The sequence below is a fragment of the Culex quinquefasciatus genome, chromosome 2 (assembly GCF_015732765.1).
Source record: "Culex quinquefasciatus strain JHB chromosome 2, VPISU_Cqui_1.0_pri_paternal, whole genome shotgun sequence".
Classification (NCBI taxonomy): domain Eukaryota; kingdom Metazoa; phylum Arthropoda; class Insecta; order Diptera; family Culicidae; genus Culex; species Culex quinquefasciatus.
The window spans coordinates 73986865-74009346 of NC_051862.1; the positions used below are offsets into that span (position 1 = coordinate 73986865).

At 39.4% G+C, this 22482-nt stretch overlaps 1 protein-coding gene and 1 long non-coding RNA gene across 3 annotated transcripts in view; both read right to left on the reverse strand.

The window, feature by feature from the left end:
* The window catches only part of LOC6044817, a 161022-nt gene that overhangs the window by 79380 nt on the left and 59160 nt on the right, over positions 1 to 22482 (reverse strand). The window lies entirely within an intron of this gene.
* LOC119766911 lies at positions 20352 to 20803 on the reverse strand. Its single transcript, XR_005277205.1, has 3 exons — positions 20651 to 20803; positions 20519 to 20589; positions 20352 to 20458 (listed from the first exon to the last, which is right to left on the reverse strand). It is a non-coding gene; the product is annotated as an uncharacterized LOC119766911 (long non-coding RNA).

A 22482-nucleotide genomic window follows, 5' to 3' on the forward strand; every position in this document is an offset into this window, starting at 1 on the left:
AACACCACATTTTGGTATTCTTTTGGTATTACAGTATTTTATCAAATTCCTCTGCAACTATGGGAAAAATTTGACAAAATAATTAATTTTGCGCTATAATGATGTCTCAAAGCGAATGCTTTCATTGAAAACCGGAAATTTCAAACTTGATTTTAAACATTGTTGATATACCCCCCCCTCCTTGTCTGCCTGTGTGGATCAATCGGACCGCGCACTGGACTCACAATCCAGAGGTTGCCGGTTCGAATCCCTGGGCGGACGCAAAAAATTCTAAGTGTAAATATAGGTATTCGGTGCCCTCTCCCCGTGCCCATACCTTCACACTTAGGAGACCCGGGAGGCGGAGTCTTGTCGCAAAAAGAACGATACACGCCTGTGGATCCGTTGACGAAACCGCAAGGTTTAAGAGGGCCACATTATAAGGTGTTACGTCGATTCCGTTTTTTTATATACCCCCTACAGAAATGACTTGAAATTGTGGAAAATTTTCTAAGTCAGGATGGCACATTCTGGTATTATTTTGGTATTAAAATGTTTTATCAAATTCCTCTGAAACTATGGAAAAAATTTGACCAATTTTGACAAAATAATTAATTTTGCGCTAAAATGATGTCTCAAAGCGTATGCTTTCATTCAAACCGGAAATTTCAAACTTGATTTTAAACATTTTTGATATACCCCCTACAGAAATGACTTGAAATTGTGGAAAATTTTCTAAGTCAGGATGGCACATTTTGGTATTATTTGAATATTGAAAGTTTTCATCAGTTTTCTCTGAAACTATGGGAAATTTGTTTAAAAAATTTTACGAGTTAATTAATTTTGCGCTAAAATGATTTGAAACCCAAAAATGTTAAAGATGATTTTAAAAATTAGTGTGATATACCCACTAATATTTTTTTCAAAAACGTTGAAATATCTCTAAGTCGGGATAGCCAAATACTTTGAAAAACGAGTCAATCGACAGATTAATGAATTATGGTGAATTTCAATTCAGTTTCATTTTAATAATACTTATTTTTCAATCTTGTTATTTTTCAGAAGCTTCAAAAATTTCAAGCACAGGCCGTTCATCAATGACAAATGTATTCAATGTGGTGAAGAATATCACTAATAACAACATGGAATCATCAGGTGAGTAGATTTGGCTGTTGCATATGAATAATTTCCGTTTTTTCACTAACTGCAACTGCTGCACTAAAAATGGTATGAAAATACCAAATTTTGGTATTACTTGTTCAAATACCAGCGACCATAATGTGCTCTTGGTTGCCCAGTAATAGATGGTAAAATACCATGAAATCATACCAAAATCATGTATGTGAAAGACCACAGGAATACCAAAATATGATTTTCCAAGGGCGCGGGAATACCTAAAAATAAAACCATGGCAATACCAAGTTTTGGTATTCAAGCAATGTTCATAAATCCAGAAGACCTCAACTTGGTATTGAAATGGTTTTATTTTGAGGTATTATTATACCCTTGGAATTACATGGTTTGGTATTGTTGTGCCCTTACACATACAAGATTTTGGTATGATTTCATGGTATTTTACCATCTATTACTTGTCAACCAAGGGCACATTTTGGTCGCTGTTATTTGCCCAAGTAATACCAAAATTTGGTATTCCCGTGTTATTTACCCCTGCTCGGGATTCTCTCTATTCGTCACCCAGGTTATTTCAATTGTTATACTGGATCTTTTTATCGATTTTTTCAAAAAGGATAAAAAAATGGTTTGAAGATTAAAAACAAAATTAAAATACCAAATAAAATTCAAGTTGATTTTCGCATTTTGACTTGACAGGAGTGAAAAAAAAAACAATTTGATATGTTTACTTTGCTTTGCTTAACAAACATTCCTTTTAACACTAATTGAATGTGATCGCATCAAAGGTCAATAGAACATTCCATCAGCTACATATCCTCATAACTACAGCTCACAGATTGACAGGATCGTTGTCCCTAATAGGTTCAAATTAGCGTCGCCAGTTGGGCTCAATCAACCCGCCCTCGTTAAGCCCTCGTCGTTTCCACTTGATCTGAACCTACCTTTTTCTTTCTTGCCTTTTGCTGATGGAAAGTGTGAAGCCATGTGGAGCCACTTGATTGCTGGCCTTGCAGCACTGTCTGGTAGGTTGTAGGATTCCGCCAACGATCAAGCAACGAGTTAAGGAAGCCGGCTAGGTGCCAATCCCCCAAGCCTAGTCAGTTAGTCAGTGACCACCACCGGTAACGTTCAGGGTCAACTGGACAACAAACGGTGCGGACTCATGTGTGTATATGCAACTCCGAGCGCGATCCTTTCATGCCGCATGCCACCAGAACAGAACTGGGTGCGTTCAACCGCAAGTGTGGGGGACTAATTGAATGAAGGGTGGGCCCCCAAGTCCGATCTTAATCAATCGTAAACTTTGTGTAAATAGCTTGAAACGGAAATGTTTCGCGGTAACGGTTGCAGCACCCTCGACTGGCCACAGTAGAACTCCGGTAGTTTGGTATAATTTGAAAACGGGTAACTTTTATGGCAATCCCAGTCATACCATCATGGTTTTACTGTAGTCCGTAAGTTCCTAACCTCAAAGTACAATGGTTCCCCTTAAAGAACTGACCACTAAGCGTTACCTTCGGAACCCCCAAAGCAAAGTGTCAGAACCAGAAGCGACCACAATCTCAACACATTCCGTAAATAATAAAACGCTTTTGACAGTCCATTAACGGGTCGTATATCCATCTCATTGGGAAGTGTGGCTTAAGCTTTGTTAAGGGGCAATTACACGACCGACACACGAACGGGGAGGGTCAGAATCCGTAAGTCACACTTTAATGGCCCATGCGGAAAGGGCCCGGGCTGGACTGTAATGCTAAATTGAGAACAAGGTTTTCTGAAAACCACAAAGAGTTGGATTTGTGAAGGTTTGAGGACTTCCAGCTGGGTTTTGTGAGTAGTTGATTAATAGTTAGTTAGTACCAATGTGTAGAAAATCATTAGATTCAATGAGTTTCTATGATTTGATGAGAATCTCTCTGAAATAATAATATTCACAAAATCTTCTTCTTGCAAGATTGATCGCCGTCATCGGTCATCAACAATCTGACATTTTCATTTTCCTGCTCAGCTAGATTTCCATTAAAAATCACGTCGTTAAGTGTAGAAATTTTAATTTGCATATTGTAATACACAACTGCTGCTGAGCCGTTCTCGAGAGGGATTGATCGACTGCATCGACGACACTTTTCTTCCTCGTCGAACAACTTTCCGAGGCTGCACCCACATCGATGATGAGCATCTTGCACCCTATAGGCTTGCGAATAGGTTAGGTCTTTTCCACGAGCTCTGAGACTTCTAATTTTGCGCCACGATGAATAATTTTCAGTTGCGATCTTTAGCCGTTTCACAAGGCGCACTTTGAAAAGCCGAACTTTTTCGCACGATTTTCGAGAGTAGATCGAACCTTCGGGCATGGATTGATTCGATTTTCTGATGCACAGCTGAGCTAGTCTGGGGCATCGATTCTGAACCATCATGCTGTAGAGTAGAGTAAATAATTTGTTATGACCTATGCTGTCGTGACTGGTGAATTTAGTGTGATCTTTTGGTGATGGGAAAATCAATTATGGAAGAAAAGTTCAAAGTTTGTGATTTTTAATCAATACCTATAAAGAAGCGCTACTATTCGTATTTGAGGAGGCGAAGCAATTTTGTAATTTTAACCAATAACGGCGCCTGCCTTGTCATAATGCAGTTCTCGGATACTTGAATTGAACTTTGAATTCAATTCAGTTCAACCTCAACTTAATAAAAACAAACAGTTTATGGGTTCAAAGTCAACCACAAAAACAAGAGCTCACCTTTTGTCAGCCCTCAACTTCACCCAGTCTCGGAATGCCGTAAAAAACTCGCGAGACCGTTTTACAGCTTCCCCATAAACACGATCGTAAACGGTTTCGAACGTGTAGTAATTGCTCGTTTCCAGTATTTATCTGCGTGCGTGTATACGCCGAGACTGCTCCCAACTTCTTCAGCCAAGCCAAGCCCCAGCAGCCGTCTAAGTTTAATGGGATCTATTAATCTTACCCGGTGTGTACGAAATTGGCCTCTTCTGGGGAGGGGTGCAAAAAAGGGTCATTTGCATTTACGCGTGCGTGTGCGAGCAGCTACGCAATTTGGCGCCAAAGGTACAAATTGTTGTGCGAACCACCTAATATTTGCTCTTCGAAATTGCGCAATTAAACCAGAAATTCACAATATCCGGATCGCGGGTCATTCCCGCAGAATTTATGGCCCCCGCGCGGTCAACACAATATTTCACTCAACTTCATCGAGCTACGGCGATCGTGGAATCGTAGTTCAATAAGTGCATTCAAATGCTGCGAAATAAATCAACCCGACGTTCCCATCGCGTGGTGACACGAGGCGACGATCTCTCTTCCTGTGGCGGTGTGCCAACATCGATTGTAACCAATTAGCCGTTTGGTGTGACCGTTTTGCGCAGGTTTGTATCTTGACCAAAGTTTAGATTTAATCCCTTGCCAAGCCCTTTTATTAAACACATTCTGATGCACAGTGTTGATATAAGAAATTTTATTTAGTGTATACGTACATATTAAGGGGCATTTTAGGCATTAAAATAAGGATTTTCAACTATTAATAAATCATAAATTTAAAGACATTTGGTTGCATCATTTCGAAATAAGCTCTAAATTTGTTTGTTTTTGATATGAAAAATGTCAGTTTAAGACTTTAAGTATTTTTAAAATCAAAATTTAAAAATCGGCTTTGTCATGCACACGGAATATATCTTTAGCGTCTCCACCCCAAATTTTAGCCAATTTTCTTCAGTTTTTTTACAATATCATTTGATACCCAATGATCGTAAATTTTTCATAAAATTCGATAGTAATAATATTTTTTGTGTGAAATACTCAAAACTTGCAAAAACTACTTATTTTCGAAAAAATACAAATAATTTTAGTTTTTTACAATTTTGGTATCAAATGATTAGAAATTTTTCATACAATTCGATAGTAATTATATTTTTTGTAAAATACTAAAAAATTTCACTAAACTACGCATTTTTTTATAGAACTTTTTTCGTTTTTTTTTTTTGCAAAATGGGTATCGAATGATTCCATGAAAATATCCCTTAAAATTATTTTTTACACAAAACTACGTACTTTGGAAATATACTAAAAATTACTACATGAGAATGAAATGATCAACAATTTTGCATAACTTTTGAAAGCTATGATACTTTTTTGAGAGTACTCAAAATTTTGTGAAGTTATTTTCGAAATGTATCAAAAAATCCCAATCATTCCATACCATATAGAAAAAAAATGTTACTTTCGAAAAGAGATGAAAAAATCTCGATCATTAATCATCACATTGCAAAAAAAAAATTAGATGTTTTTCGAAAATACATTGTTTTGTGTCTTATCAATTTCGAAATGTATGAAGAAATCCTGAAAACTTAATTCCCATATTGTAAAAATCGGAAACACAAACACTTTTTCCTTGATAATTATGAAAATTACATAAAGATATCTGGAGTTTAAAGAAAAACACCACTGAATTTATTCAGCGATTGTAGTGCAAGATCACCCCTTTCAAATACAATCTGTTGCTAAAATGTTTGCCTGAGTTGTTTTTTAGATGTTATGCTTTAAACTTGCACAATTTCAAACTTAAAATGGTGTTTTACCCTTAAGTCCAAATTGATTTGTCAAAAATCAAAAATTTTTGTTTTTTTTTTTTAAACTCTTAAGGTCTTCCGAACATTACAATTCCTTTAAACTTAACCCTGAATCACTACGTTAAATTAACTAAGTTGAATGTGCATTTGAAATGCCAAGAATCATCATTTTAAAGTACGTTGGTTAAATAAAACTGAAAAAGGATAAAAGTCGAAAATCCTTTGATTGAAAATATAATATCGCATTATTCAAATAAAAATTCCATCTCTGTTATTTATCATATGAAAAGTACAATTTGCATCTCGCTTTTTTTACACGTGAGATATGTGACTAAGACGTAGTGAAGGATTGAATCTGATGGCGGTTAGAACTTTAAAAAATATTTGCTTTGCTTTTTTTGCACAGTACGAAGGAAGTTGTTGTCTTCTTATTCCAAAATTGTCAATCTTACGGACCCCATTCCGCAATAACGGGATTGTAAAATTAATCAAATTTTGCTGTAAATTACTTTGTGGACAGTACTTTAGGGGATGAATAAAAAAATATTTCGATATTACCCGTATTTTTGAAGATACAATAATGTCTGTAACAAAAATCTGGGTGCAAAAGTTCTGGTTGATGTGCACCGTTAGCCATTCAAAAAAGTGCGTTCTTTTAACTTTACAGCAAATCGGGCAATGAATTTAAAATAGGAAAAAATAGAAATCAGTTTAACATAAAAATATTATGAAAATTGTTATGGGGTTTGGGCAACTTTTTCAGATATCGTTTAAGTTTACTGAGCTGAATATTATTTTTCATACAGTAGGTTCTTTTAAAAGTATCCTTTGAATGATTCATCTGACTGACATTTTTGCAGAATGAGGGTTAATTCTTCAAAAAGGTAAATTTAAATCATAATTAGTTATTTTGTAAACTACCCTAAATTTTTCCAATACAAAATCCATTTGAAATGTTTAAGAATTTAACGTTTAGGTTTTTTTGTCAGTTTTTTAAGTTCTTTTTACCAGTGTTTGCAATTAAACAATCAATCCCACAGTGCACCGGACACTTCAAAAGCAATGGGAAATAACAACACAAAATATATCGAAAGATCGCGCCGCGATTAATCTTGGCCGCGCGATCTAAGTGGAATGTAAGCTATCCGTGTGGAGTGGACTCTTAAGCGGGCATCTTCCATCTGGTTCCCAAGTCTTCACACTGTAGTTAAGTTGGTTTTTTTCAGACGAGGGATTAATTTTTAATTGTAAGGTGACCCACGTTAAGATCGCAATGTGACGCGCGTTCGGATATACAAATTGCCCTTCCTCCTCGATGGTTATTGGATATTATACCTCGGATCGCACAGGTCCAACTTCGCGGACAAAAGGGGTCTTTAAAGAGCACATTATCTCGCTAATGGAGAGAGGAAATCAGCCGTGATGAATTTGCAAAGAAAGCCATCTTTTGAAGAGTTTGCATGGCCACACAGATTGGAAAGGCTCCCTCAGCCGCCGCAGGTTCAATCAATTAGAGTGCAGCAACGATAATCATCCTCACTTCGGAAAGACGACCTCGCCAAGGGGAGCTGCCCAGTGTGTTCACTAATGGCGAGATGCAAGATGCAAGTGCGGAAAATGAAAGGAAAATCTCTCACGTGCGCGCGAGGTCGACCTCATCGCGATTGAGGTGGCGCGTGGCAGCAGCAGGTTCGCAGCATTCATTAGTCGTCGTCGTCGGGCTGCATAATACAGTTAAACCTCGCATATGCACCTCATATGGGGGTTTCTTATGCGAAGCACGCATATGCGAGGTACAGGGCTTATGGGATTTTGGCTATATGGGAGACATGGGCTATATTTTTATAAAAAATCAACTAAACTACACAAATTTATAGTGTTTTGGAATCGTTATGAAGTCAGCTTTACAGCTACACCAAATTTACATGGTTTACGATGTTCTAGGTCATCCAAAACTTCGTCAAGTAAAGGCCTATGTGTTCAACGCAGTACAAGTATGAGGTAGGCGATTTGACTGTGGTTTTGACCACAGGTCATATCCGGATAACCTCAGGGAGGTTCAGGGAGTAGTCTACCGATATGTGGTGATGTTCTGGGTCTTCTGTAGAGTCCCGGGAGTTACGGCCGATGGGTCTACCACCGTAAGAAGATAGAGGTCAGATGTTTTTGACCTCAGATTATATCCAGATAGCCTCAGGGAGGTTCAGGGACTAGTCTACCGGTATGTGGTGATGTTCTGGGTCTTCTGTAGAGTCCCGGGAGGTACTCTGAAGGGTCTACCGCCGTAACACGGCAGAGGTCGGTGGTTTTTTACCTCAGATCATATCCGGATAGCCTCAGGGAGGTTCAGGGACTAGTCTACCGATATAGGGTGATGTTCTGGGTCTCCTGTAGAGTCCCGGGAGTTACGGCCGATGGGTCTACCACCGTAAGAAGATAGAGGTCAGATGTTTTTGACCTCAGATTATATCCAGATAGCCTCAGGGAGGTTCAGGGACTAGTCTACCGAAATTTGGAAATGTTCTGGGTCTTCTATGGAGTCCCGGGAGCTACGCCTGAAGTGTCTAACGCCGTAACAAGGCAGAGGTCGATGGTTTTGACCTTAGATTATATCCAGATAGACTCAGGAGGTTCAGGGACTAGTCTACCGATATGTGGAGATGTTCTGGGTCTTCTATAGAGCCCCGGGAGTTACGACCGACGGGTCTACCGCCGTAACAAAGCAGAGGTCGATGGTTTTTGACCTTAGATAATATCCAGATAGCCTCAGGGAGGTTCAGGGACTAGTCTACCGATATGTGGTGATGTTCTGGGTCTTCTGTAGAGTCCCGGGAGCTGCGTCCGATGGGTCTACTGACGTAACACGGCAGAGGTCGGTGGTTTTTGACCTCAGATCATATCCGGATAGCCTCAGGGAGGTTCAAGGACTAGTCTACCGATATGTGGTGATGTTCTGGGTCTCCTGTAGAGTCCCGGGAGTAACGGCCGATGGGTCTACCACCGTAACAAGATACAGGTCAGAAGTTTTTGACCTCAGATCATATTCGGATAGCCTCAGGGTGGTTCAGGGACTAGTCTACCGATGTGTGGTCATTTTTTGGGTCTTCTGTAGAGTCCCAGGAGTAACGGCCGATGGCTCTACCACCGCAACAAGATAGAGGTCGGAGGTTTTCGACCTCAGTTCATATCCGGATAGCCTCAGGGAGGTTCAGGGACTAGTCTACCGATTTCTGGTAATGTGCTGGGTCTTCTGTAAAGTCCCTAGAGCTACGGTCAATGGATCTACCGCCGTAACAAGGCAGAGGTCGGAGGTTTTTGACTTCAGATCATATCCAGATAACCTCAGGGTGGTTCAGGGACTAGTCTACCGACTTCTGGTAATGTGCTGGGTCTTCTGTAAAGTCCTGGGAGCTACGGTCAATGGGTCTACCGCCGTAACAAGGCAGAAGTCGGTGGATTTTGACCTAAGATCATATCCAGATAGCCTCAGGGATTAAGGGACTAGTCTACCGATATGTGGCGATGTTCTGGGTCTTCTGTAGAGCCCCGGGAATTACGGTCAATGGGTCTACCGCCGTAGCATGGCAGAGGTCGGTGGATTTTGACCTAAGATCATATCCAGATAGCCTCAGGGAGATTAAGGGACTAGTCTACAGATGTGTGGTGATGTTCTGGGTCTTCTGTAGAGTCCCAGGAGTTACGGTCAATGGGTCTACCACCGAAATAAGGCAGAGGTCACTGGATTTTGATCTTAGATCATATCCGGATAGCCTCAGGACGGTTCAGGGATTAGTCTATCGATGTGTTATGATCTTTTGGGTCTTCTGTAGAGTCCCGGAAGAAACGGCCCTGAGGCTATTCGGATACGATCTGAGATCAAAAACCACAGACCTATATCTTGTTACGGCGGTAGACCCATCGGACGTAACTCCCGGGATCTTACAAAAGACCTATCATATCGGTAGACTAGCCCCAGAACCTCCCTGAGGCGTTCCGGATATGATCTGAGGTCAAAAACCTCCGACCTCTATCTTGTTACGGTGGTAGACCCAACGGCCGTAGCTCCCGAAATTTTAAAAACACCCAGAACATCACCACATATCGGTAGGCTAGTTACGGCTGTAGACCCATTGACCGTTACTCCCGGGACTCTACAGGAGACCCAGAACATCACCACATATCGGTAGACTAGTCCTTGAACCTCCCTGAGGCTATCCGGATATGATCTGAGGTCAAAAACCACCGACCTCTGCCGTGTTACGTCAGTAGACCCATCGGACGCAGCTCCCGGGACTCTACAGAAGACCCAGAACATCACCACATATCGGTAGACTAGTCCCTGAACCTCCCTGAGGCTATCTGGATATTATCTAAGGTCAAAAACCATCGACCTCTGCTTTGTTACGGCGGTAGACCCGTCGGTCGTAACTCTCGGGGCTCTATAGAAGACCCAGAACATCTCCACATATCGGTAGACTAGTTCCTGAACCTCCCTGAGTCTATCTGGATATAATCTAAGGCCAAAACCATCGACCTCTGCCTTATTACGGCGGTAGACCCTTCAGGCGTAGCTCTCGGGACTCCACAGAAGACCCAGAACATTTCCACATATCGGTAGACTAGTCCCTGAACCTCCCTGAGGCTATCTGGATATGATCTGAGGTCAAAAAACACCGACCTCTGCCGTGTTACGGCGGTAGACCCATCGGTCGTACCTCCCGGGACTCTACAGAAGACCCAGAACATCACCACATACCGGTAGACTAGTCCCTGAACCTCCCTGAGGCTATCTGGATATGATCTGAGGTCAAAAAACACCGACCTCTGCCGTGTTACGGCGGTAGACCCATCGGTCGTACCTCCCGGGACTCTACAGAAGACCCAGAACATCTCCACATATCGGTAGACTAGTCCCTGAACCTCCCTGAGTCTATCTGGATATAATCTAAGGCCAAAAACCATCGACCTCTGCCTTATTACGGCGGTAGACCCTTCAGGCGTAGCTCTCGGGACTCCACAGAAGACCCAGAACATTTCCACATATCGGTAGACTAGTCCCTGAACCTCCCTGAGGCTATCTGGATATGATCTGAGGTCAAAAAACACCGACCTCTGCCGTGTTACGGCGGTAGACCCATCGGTCGTACCTCCCGGGACTCTACAGAAGACCCAGAACATCACCACATACCGGTAGACTAGTCCCTGAACCTCCCTGAGGCTATCCGGATATGATCTGAGTTCTAAAACTACCGACCTCTGCCGTGTTACGGCGGTAGACCCATCGGACGTACCTCCCGGGACTCTACAGAAGGCCCAGAACATCACCACATATCGGTAGACTAGTCCCTGAACCTCCCTGAGGCTATCCGGATATGATCTGTGATCAAAAACCACAGTCAAATCGCCTACCTCATACTTGTACGGCGTTGAACACATAGGCCTTAACTTGACGAAGTTTCGGATGACCTAGAACATCGTAAACCATGTAAATTTGGTGTAGCTGTATAGCTGACTTCATAACGATTCCAAAACACTATAAATTTGTATAGTTTAGTTGATTTTTATAAAAATATAGCCCATGTCTCCCATATAGCCAAAATCCCATAAGCCCTGTACCTCGCATATGCAACTCTTGCGACAAAACCGAATCAGGTGGAATGACTCGTATATGCAAAGTTGCATATGCGAGGCGCTCTTATACGAGGTTTAACTGTAATAGGAATACAATCATTTGTTACCGACCTGTCACTGCCACCTTTCAGGCACGGCGGCAGCAGCAGTGTTTGTGAACTACATTTAAATGGATGGCGTTTTAAAAAGGGCTTTCAGGTATTGTTTATTATATCATATTAAAAAAGGAAGAGGGATGCAAGCTGTCAGTTAAACAATAAAATGTATTTTGGGAAAGAAATCATCACTAAAACTTATTTTAACTAATCTTGCCTTATTATCTGAAAACCGCACTTAAAGTGAAAACTTTATTTTTTTACAAAATAATGCAAACAATCATACCCTTGCTCAGGTAAGATTTCCCACAAGACAATATTACTCCTGCTGTCAATAAATTGTCCAGTCCCTTCAAGAAGCACGCTTTGATTTTTCGATCTATAATTTGATAATTCCCGCTTTCGACGGTCCCTTCAATATCGACAATGAGTGAGTCCACTGTATCTCTTTTATGTTGTAATATTACCTTAATTTAGACTGAAATTAGGCCGTTGCAAATATTTTTCAAATGTATGTCCTATGCCCTTCGAAATCGGAATAATCAGGGGGCAAAATATTTTTTCGAAGTTTAATCAAATTCGTAAAATTTTAGAATCGTTTAGACATTCTTACAAATCACTGGAAACGATTAAATTTGCGGTATCTGAAAAGATTTTTAAAAAGTTTGGAATTAGTCATCCTTTTTGTTTTTATCAAATTTTTGTCAAAAAAATCAATTTGAAAGTTTTTGATGGTAAAGCTTTACAGTAATTTGAGTCCAAATAATAATTTGAAATGACCTTTCAAAGTAAAGAAGATTAACGAGTCCCAAAACATGCCCAAAAGCAACATAATTCAAAATGTTGAACAGTTCAAGCGTTCAAACCGCCTCGAAAGCCCACAAATTACTCTTCTTCACACTAGAAGACCCCACTTCAATTTGCAAAAACAAGAGATCCTCTTGACACATTAGTCGGCAAAACACCTCAAAGTTTGCTAGAAGACAACCCAGTACTTGCCTCGGGGGGTTGGGTCTACTTGAACCCAGCGACCCAACAGATGCTCACCTTAACTATCCGTCAGCCGGACAGTCCGTCAGTTTGGTTGGTCGACGCCGGTAGCTTATTAGCATACTTTTAATTACCTGCAAAACTTGACGGCTTGGGTTGTTGTTGTTTATATGCTGCTGCTGCTGTAGCGCAAAGATGACCCCCTACTCAGTGCTTGTGGGAAATCTTAATGGTTGCAGTCATTATTTTATGGTCGCACCTAACAACGGGCAGCAGCATCCAATTTCATGAACCGACACCTCTCCCAACCTAGCAACCTAACCTGTGTTTCGTGTTTGATGGCGGTTCATGGTGCTGCATTAGTTCTGGCACCTCCCCAGTGAGTTGGAGGTAGATTTTTTTTTCAACGATAGAGATCATCACAAGATATGCCACAGCAGAGCGATTCTATTTGAAATCGTTATTAATTTGTGAGACAAAAAGAAAACATTTTAAATGATAAGGTAAGCAAGTAAGTAAGTAAGTAAGTAAGTAAGTAAGTAAGTAAGTAAGTACGTAAGTAAGTAAGTAAGGCAAGTAGCAAGTGCGAGTGCAAGGTGGGCAAGCAAGCAAGCAGCAAGGTGGAGGCGGTTGCGCGGCAAGAAAGCGGCGAGGCAAGGCAAGGGCAAGTAAAGTGAGCGTGGTGAGCAGTGGTGGTGGCGGCAAGGCAAGTGGCAAGGGCTAAGTGGCAGGGCAAGCAAGTGGTGGCAAGCAAGGGGCAAGTGCGTGCAGGCAAGCAGTGCGGCAAGGCAAGGCAAGTGGCAAGCAAGTAGTGCAAGGGGCAAGTGGTGTGGGCGCGGCAAGCGGTGGCAGGCAAGTAAGTAAGTAAGTAAGTAAGTAAGTAAGTAAGTAAGTAAGTAAGTAAGTAAGTAAGTAAGTAAGTAAGTAGGTAAGTAAGTAAGTAAGTAAGTAAGTAAGTAAGTAAGTCAAATTTCACAGGGAATTCCTGCGAAGACGATCTCAAGACGGATGCATTGCATCTTCATGAGCCACGTACATGCGACGATCTTTTCCTCCAACATTGAAGTGCCCAGCAAGGCTCATAATTTATCCCCGCACTTCCAACCTCCGTAATTAGTCGGTCATACGCGACGTCGTCTTTTTTTTAATTATTTTATTTACCTATGAAACCTGCGTATCTGTTGATGTCTACAGAATCTTCGGACGATGTTCATCCAAAGTCAAGGCAGCTGTGACATTGGCCCCGGCGAGGTATTACCGAGGATGACCGGACAGATTTTCGAGCAATTTTCGGAAGCCACCAGCGTAGATCGTGAGAAATTTCCAGTAGCAACTCTTTTTTACAGGAAATGAAATAGATTGCCCAGCATGGATGGTGTTGAATGGTTAGTTTTGTATCCGCTGAATGGTGATTGATCAAATCAATGACATTTAAAATTGACCATTTGTGGCGCGATGTTCAGGTTGGTATCATGCTACTGAAATTGGTTACTTCCTCATTAAGTTTTTTTCTTCTTCAAATTGATGTTTGAACAACAAAAGTAATCATACTTAAATGCCACTATAGTTGTTAACAGTCAAATGAAGTTTAAATGTCAAACTGCTAAGGATTTTAGATTTAAATTTACGTCACTTTTCCATCCCGGATTTAATTTTGTCTTTTTTGAAAATATTTTTTTGAGGAACGATTTTATAATTTCGCTTTGAGCAATTCTCTACGAAATCAGTTTTTTTTATTTTAATTTTTGTAATTTTTAATCCAGCTGGGACTTTTTTGGTGCCCTCGGTATGCCTAAAGAAGCTGTTTTGCATCATTAGTTTGTCCATATACTTTTCCATCGAAATATTTTTGGATTTTTCCATACAAATTTGGCAGCTGTCCATACAAAAATGATGTATGAAAATTCAAAAATCTGTATCTTTTGAAGGAATTTTTTGATCGATTTGGTGTCTTCGGCAAAGTTGTAAATATGGATATGGACTACACTGAAAAAAATGATACAAGGTAAGAAAAAAATTGTGATTTCTAATTTTACTTTTTGTCACTATAACTTGATTTGCAAAAAAAAAACACTTATTTTCATTTTCTGATATGTTTTAGGGGACATCAAGCGCCATCTTTTCAGAAATTTCCAGAATGGCCAAAAAATCTTTGACCAAGTTATGATTTTTTGAATAAATACCAATTTAAAAAAAAAAATCGAAATACTGGTCGCAAAAATTTTTCAAAACTGGGCAAACATGGGCACTAATTTTTAATCATAAATAACTGTGACTTTTTCCAAAAAAGTTACCTACAAATGGCTATAACTTGAAAACGGTGCTCTTTATCAAAATTTCACCAAATTACTTTTTGATTGCACATTTGATTTTACATCGAAAAATGAAGTTGAAAAATTTTTGCGATCAGTATTTCGATTTTTTGAAAAAATCGGTATTCATTCAAAAATTTATAACTCGATCAAAGATTTTTTGCCCATTCTGGAAATTTCTTAAAAGATGACATTTGATGTCCCCTAAAACATATCAGAAAATGAAAAAAAAGTTTTTTTTGGCAAATCAAGCTTTAGTGACAAAAAGTAAAATTAGGAATCACCAAATTTTTTTTACCCTGTATAATTTTTTTTCAGTGTAGTCCATATCCATATTTACAACTTTGCCGAAGTCACCAAATCGATCAAAAAATTCCTTCAAAAGATACAGATTTTTGAATTGTCATACATCATTTTTGTATGGCCAGCTGCCAAATTTGTATGGAAAAGTATATGGACAAAACTAATGATGCAAAATGGCTTCTTTGGGCATACCCAATGCACCAAAAAAGTTTCAGCCGGATTGAAAAATACGAAAAACTCGAAAGACCGAAATCTCAGAGAATTGCTCTTTAATAATTTATATCAATTGTGAATAATCGAAATATATTTGGATTCTGAATTATTTGGTTCTAGGAGAAATTCTCGTATGTTTGGCAGGTTTGGCAGGTTTTGCTAACTCCATCCAATTTGCTGATTTTCACTATTTAAACAACTAATTTTGCAAAACTTTTGAAGTTTCTATCAAACTCAATGCTTACTTCTTATTGAGCTTTTTATCACTCGATTTCAGTTGAAAACGCTTTTATTAGCTTTAATGAATGTCAAAGTTCTGACCTGCCAACATTAGAGGCACGCTGGAATCAGATGCTGTTCGCCTATTCTTTCGAACCACAAAAAGGGAACAAACCTTTCAAGCTTACCTTTTTGAAACGTCATCATCGATCCTATTTTTGGGCAAGTAATCATAAACCTTCGATTTATGCATATCCAATCTTTATGGGTTCGCCATAGCTCATCAATACCGGTTGCTTCAGTCGCGTAACCCACCACATTGACAATGTCGTGACGTGTTTCACCTTAGAACTTGTCGTGCCTTGTTGCGTGATCCACCCCGCCGGCCGGCTGTGTGACAATATTATGATTATGATCCAAACAACTGCTGCAAACTTATTTGTTGTGTGAACATTCCAAAATGGCAGAATCGCTTTCTTAAAATACAACAAATCCTAAGCTTCGATATCAAACTTTTCTTAATTTTCAGCAAGTTTTTACTTACTGAAATATTCAGCAGAGAAGATTCCAGTAATTTTTAATGAATTCACTAGCGAGAGTTCGCTGCTATTTGCCCTTTTTGCAATGTTTGTCCCGTTTTCATCACCCCCTAGAAGACGGCATAAATTGTTGCCCCTTTTTTATTGGTTTTGCACTTGCTGTTGCAATTTTGATGCTTCGATGATGACGGGTTTGGTTTTATTTTTCGCGGGTCTCAACAACTGTGCCTTCGTGCCAGCACGCTGTGGTAAAGGTATTGGGTCATAGAATGAAGATGCTCCCCTTAGTCGAAGTCACCATCAGTATCGGACTTGGTTGACTGGTTGGCATTAATGTTTAAATTTAAAAGTGCAATTTCGTGAGATTGTTGTGCACCATATTGCGGTCGCAATTACAAAGTTTTCTCGGAGGCACACCACAACGTTAAATGTCACTTTGGTGGTGTTTACTGACTGTATCTTGTGAAGGTATCATCGTTGCTTTGTAATTTTGGAGTTCCCAAGAATTCTTCTATGGATAGCCCAGGTGCGGTTGAATTTCATAAACAGTTGTTCCAATATAATTGTGAAGAAAAATTGTGAAGTTAACTTTACTAATAAAAAGTTAAAATAAATATTTTTTTTTTCCAAATAATCATGGTCATTAATTTAGCGCATAAAATTGAATTTAAAAAAAATCCCGAGTAGAACTACAAATTTTAATCTGGACATCAAACTTTCACCGAAATATATTCCACTCCAAAATTGAGACAGTAATCAGTCAACTGAAGACGGCAATCGATTAATTTTTCACTTAAAATTGCTCAATCGCAACGCTCATTGCCCTTTACGATTGGTATGGCTCGGCGGAATTAAGTTACAACCAGCATGGGATTGCTGGAAAGATCGACTTGAAACAAAATTGATAAAAGTCATTAAACGTGCTGGAACGTGCTGATTTCACACGAGATCAGATCGCCAACCACAGGCATTAAATCGAAGGAAAATTCGTCCCAGGGTGTAGCGGAAAATTCAGTTTATAAGTTTGGTATATTGGTGACTTTCCATTGAAAGTGTATTTTTTTTATTGAAACAATAACACCTTGGTGCTGTAACGGTTGAAAATGCCGTAATTAAAGTCTTAGTACCGGCTTCAATTGCTACGTTTTCCTACCCCAGTCAATAAAACAAAACGCCCGAGTCAATAAAGCTTAATTTCCAATTAAGATGGATTTTCCTTTTCGTCAGACACAAAACAAAACAAAAATACAGTGCTTAAAGTAAACACTTTTAAGAAATGCACACACAAATTTTCTCACGTTACAATTCTACAGAGTGTATGTTGTTCCACGAGTTGGCGCTCCATTATGTTGTTGGAAGTTTTTTTTTAGTAGCAGTTACTAACTAAAATGCACTACTGCGTCAAGCTATATAGTTGGTTGAGTTAAAAACTCGTGGGACACTGACTTGAGACAAGTGCCGCCAGCCCGTTATTGTTTCGCGCTCTATCTGCACCACTCAGAAAGCGTTTTTCGCAAGTTTTTTTTCTTGCCTTTACCATGAATGACCGAAACAGTGAGGTGGCGTGGCGGTACTTTGGATTGACCGTAGTCGCATAGACCGCACCACCCACCTAACCTTGCCAGTGTAGTAGTGCCGAATGGTGGGCAATGATGTGCATTATTGCACATGTTTCGAGTGGGAGTTGGGGTGGTTTGTTAGTTTGATGTTGTAGACTGTTCTCTGATAAAATTACATTTTTCAGAATCTTCTTAATTTTACACCCTGTCAAATAAATGTTGATAAATATTGTTCAAGTCAATTTTTTTAAAGATAACCATGCACACTTGAATATTGAATATTTGAATGAAATTTACATATTTCTGACTGTAAAAATAAACAAAATATTCAATATTGAATAACACTCATGAGAATACATTTCTGATGAAAAACAACTGTCTTTTAAACATCCACCTACTTTGCTAAATTATTTTTTTACATGCAGTGCGCATTGAACAGACTGCATAACTGTTCTGTTAATTGATTGCTATTAAAAGTGTTTAAAGGTGGATCGATCTTTAAAAATATCTGTTATAACAGACTTGTAGAGAAAGTTTTTACCCTTTTAAAGCTTGTAAATCCGTTTTGTTTGTCAAAAGATTGAAATTATACATATTATGGTCAGATCATAAAAATCTCTGTATAGGGGAACAGCATCTAATTCCAGCATGCCTCTAATGTTGGCAGGTCAGAACTTTGACATTCAATTAAAGCTAATTTAAAGCGTTTTCAACTGAACTCGAGTAATAAATAGCTCAATAAGAAGTGAGCAAGCATGTTTCTATCAATAGTTTTGCAAAATTAGTTGTTTAAATAGTGAAAATCAGCAAATTGGATGGAGTTAGGAGCGAGTGCTTAACCTGCCAAAAATACGAGAATTTCCCCTATATTGAAAAAAAACCTCCAATCAAATAGATTAACTATGTTATTGCATGCTTAATCCGAAAAAAGAGGATATTAGTCAAAAACACTGCCAAAGTTGACCTTCAAGGATCAACGACATTTTTCAAGCATTAGGGGACATCAAATGCCAACTAATTAGAAATTTCCAGAATGGGCAAAAAATCTTTGACCGAGTTAAGATTTTTTATATCAATACTGATTTTAAAAAAAATCGAAGTATTAGTCGCAAAAATGTTTCAATATAAAATCAAATTTGCAATCAATAAGAACTTTAGTGAAATTTTGATAAAGTGCACCGTTTTCAAGTTAATGCCATTTTAGGTAACTTTTTTTAAATTAGTCGCAGTTATTCCTTATTTTAAATTAGAGCCCATGTTTGCCCACTTTTGAAAAAAATATGTTTGAAAAGCTGATAAATTTCTGCTTTTTTCTTCTTTGAACTTTGTTGATACGACCCTTAGTTGCTGAATTATTGCCATACAAAAGTCTAAAAACAGAAAAATTGATGTTTTCTAAGTCTCAACCAAAAAACCCGAAACGAAACGAAACTATTGGCACTACGCCCCCCGGGGCATGTCCTTCCTCTAACGTGGGATTTCTGCTCCAGCGCCTCTGACGAGACAGGAGAAACCGGGACCGACGTTTTACTTCACCATCCGATAGAAGCTCAGTGGATAAGGCGGGAATCGAACCCGCGTCTCATAGCATCATCGGGATCGGCAGCCGAAGCCGCTACCCCTGCGCCACGAGACCCACATATTCTAATGTCGATTTCTCAGCAACTAATGGTTCGATTTTTAGTTTTAAAATATGAAACATTCGTGAAATTTTGCGATCTTTCCGATAAAAATATTTCAATTTGTTAATCAAAAATATTTTTTTAAAAGGACTTAATATTGAATGTTTGACCCTTTTGAAACGTTAGTCTTGATTTAAAAAAAAAACAAAATATTTTTTTTTAAATAAAAATAGAGTTTTTTTTTGCAAATCAAGTTTAAGTGACAAAAAGTGAAATTCAAAATCACCGTTTTTTACCTTGTATCATTTTTTTCAGTGTAGTCAATATCCATACCTACAACTTTGCCGAAGATACCAAATCGATCAAAAATTCTTTCAAAGGATACAGATTTTTGAATTTTCATATATCATTTTAGTATGGACAGCTGCCAAATTTGTATGGAAAATTATATGGACAAACAAATCGTGCAAAATGGCTTCTTTGGGCATACCAAAGGCACCAAAAAAGTTTCAGCCGGTTTAAAAAATAAAAAAAACGAATAACCGAAATTTCTGAGAATTGCTCATTCGTTTCTGAAGTAAAGCATTTTTTCTTTTTTTTATACGGTTTTGCTTTTAATAGAGAATGCATATATCAAATTATGCATGCAATTGGGTACTAAAGCCCTATGTCAATTTTTATGTACAACGGTAAAAAAACACGATTAAAAACCATTTCCGATCACTTTTTTTCATTTAAATGCAATTTTTTTTTTGACAAGACAACTTTTTTTCGATGGATAAACTATGGTCCCCTTGGAACGAGCTGTCAAGTAGGAGCTTTTCTGTCAAGAAGGACCGCGAGGTTAATTTTTCAAAATTGATTTAAAAATCCATTTTAAACTCTTTGTGGTCGTACAAAGGGTCATTGTACTCAGAAAAAAACTAACTTAATCCACCTATGTGGTTGATGCCTTCCTCACTTTTTAGCAAAAATGGGTATATGAGTGGTTTCATTATGTGGTAATAACTCGATACAGGGTTGTCAGTTCTTCAATGCTTTGGACTCATTGGAAAGGCCTTTCAATTACCTAACCAACAATGGGTTGTTTACATACATTTAAGTGAGATCCGGCTTCAAAAAAAAGTACATAAATGTCACTTAAGTTTTTTCGCAACGACTGTCAAATTTCAGTTTTCTTCATATTTGGCTTTTCAGTCCGTCGAATAAAAGTAACAACCGTTTCCCTTCGTTACCGACGTTTCGGCTTATATTTTGAAGCCTTCTTCACTGGATCACTAAAAATCAGTGTGCTATTACTATTTGTTCTGTGTTAGTCGTGTGTTTTTTGTACTTACAAGGATGTTGTTCTTTGTCAAGTTTTGTTTTGTCATATGTGTAAACCGTCTGTTTATGTTCCTGCACATCACTGTTGGGATTAGGAATATGTTTGGTTAGGAGGGGGGGGGATATTTTGTGTAATTACTAACGTATTTGTCCTGGATTTTGATTTGTTTTGCACATTTACTGTTTGGTAGTTTGCACTGCACAACTGTTTGTAGCTAACTGTAGGGTGGGTTGTTTTTATTGTGTGTTTGTGTTATTTTGTTTGGGGTTTTTTCTGTGTTTGTGTAATGCGTGTAGTATGCCAGCATATGTACTGTTTAGCCCATCCGTGTCGGTCCTCTTGTTGACCGTATCTTGTGTGTTATGGATCCAAATCATCTCTAGGAGTGAAAGAGACGACCTCTTAAAGGTTTGGTCCAATATCTCTGCTTGTGTGAGATCGAAACGGTGGCCAGTGTCGATACAGTGCGATATCAAAGCTGTCTTCTCCCTTGTCGCTTGTACTTCTACATCGGAGTAGCTGTGTCCAGATTGTAGCAGTTTGTCCAATCTGTTGACATCGCTACGATGTCCAGACAATCTTGTTTTTAGGAGATTGCTGGTCATGCCGATGTATTTGTTGTCGCAGTTGTTACAATTCACACGGTATATGATATTGTGTTGGTTAAGCGGGTGGACCACATCTTTGATCCGCGTGTATAGACTACTTACAGTATACGTGCTTCGGGATGTGACTACTACGTTTGGACATTCGTGGCGTAGTAGTTGGGTGATACGGGTGTAAGACCAGGGATGTATGGGATAGATCTATAAATCTTTTCGGTAGTATTGGTAGGTGAAGTGGAGAGGTGGATTTGGGGGAGGGTTTGTTTTGGGTTTTGCAGTTGAGACATCTATTGATCAGACTGCGGGGATAGTCGTTTAGGGTAAGGTACTTGGTTATGGTTTTGTTGATTTCAGCTGTAGTTTGGTTTGTTGTGAGTTTCTGGACACGATCAATAAAGTTTGACGCCATATTAATCTTTTGGGAGAGGGGGTGGATGGAGTGGAAGTGTCGCCAGATATATCAACACTACAACCATCCCACCCGACCACATGATGGTGTCTTTTGATGTCGTTGCTTTGTTTACCAACATCCCTCGTGGGCTGGTTGCACACGACATCATCTATCACTGGGATGCGATCTCACCGCACACACAGATCAACTTGGATCTGTTTTTGGAGATCGTCGACTTCTGTATGGATGCAAGCTATTTTGTGTTCCGCAACCAACACTACCTACAAGTGGAAGGTACGGCGATGGGTAATCCGGCCTCACCAGTACTAGCGGACTTCACGTTGGAAGTTCTCATCAACACTGTGATACACCAGATCAGCTGCCCAATCACTGTGCACAAATACGTCGACGATTTGTTTCTTATCGTCCCGAAGAACAAACTAGAAGAGGTTCTAGCTGCCTTCAACTCGTATCACAGCCGCATCCAGTTCACACATGAGGAGGAACGAGAGGGACGTCTACCATATCTGGACATGACCTTGGTAAGGCAGGCTGACAACAGCATCCGTACCGAGTGGTACATTAAGGACATTGCGTCGGGCCGTCTCTTAAACTTCCACTCCATCCACCCCCTCTCCCAAAAGATTAATATGGCGTCAAACTTTATTGATCGTGTCCAGAAACTCACAACAAACCAAACTACAGCTGAAATCAACAAAACCATAACCAAGTACCTTACCCTAAACGACTATCCCCGCAGTCTGATCAATAGATGTCTCAACTGCAAAACCCAAAACAAACCCTCCCCCCAAATCCACCTCTCCACTTCACCTACCAATACTACCGAAAAGATTTATAGATCTATCCCATACATCCCTGGTCTTACACCCCGTATCACCCAACTACTACGCCACGAATGTCCAAACGTAGTAGTCACATCCCGAAGCACGTATACTGTAAGTAGTCTATACACGCGGA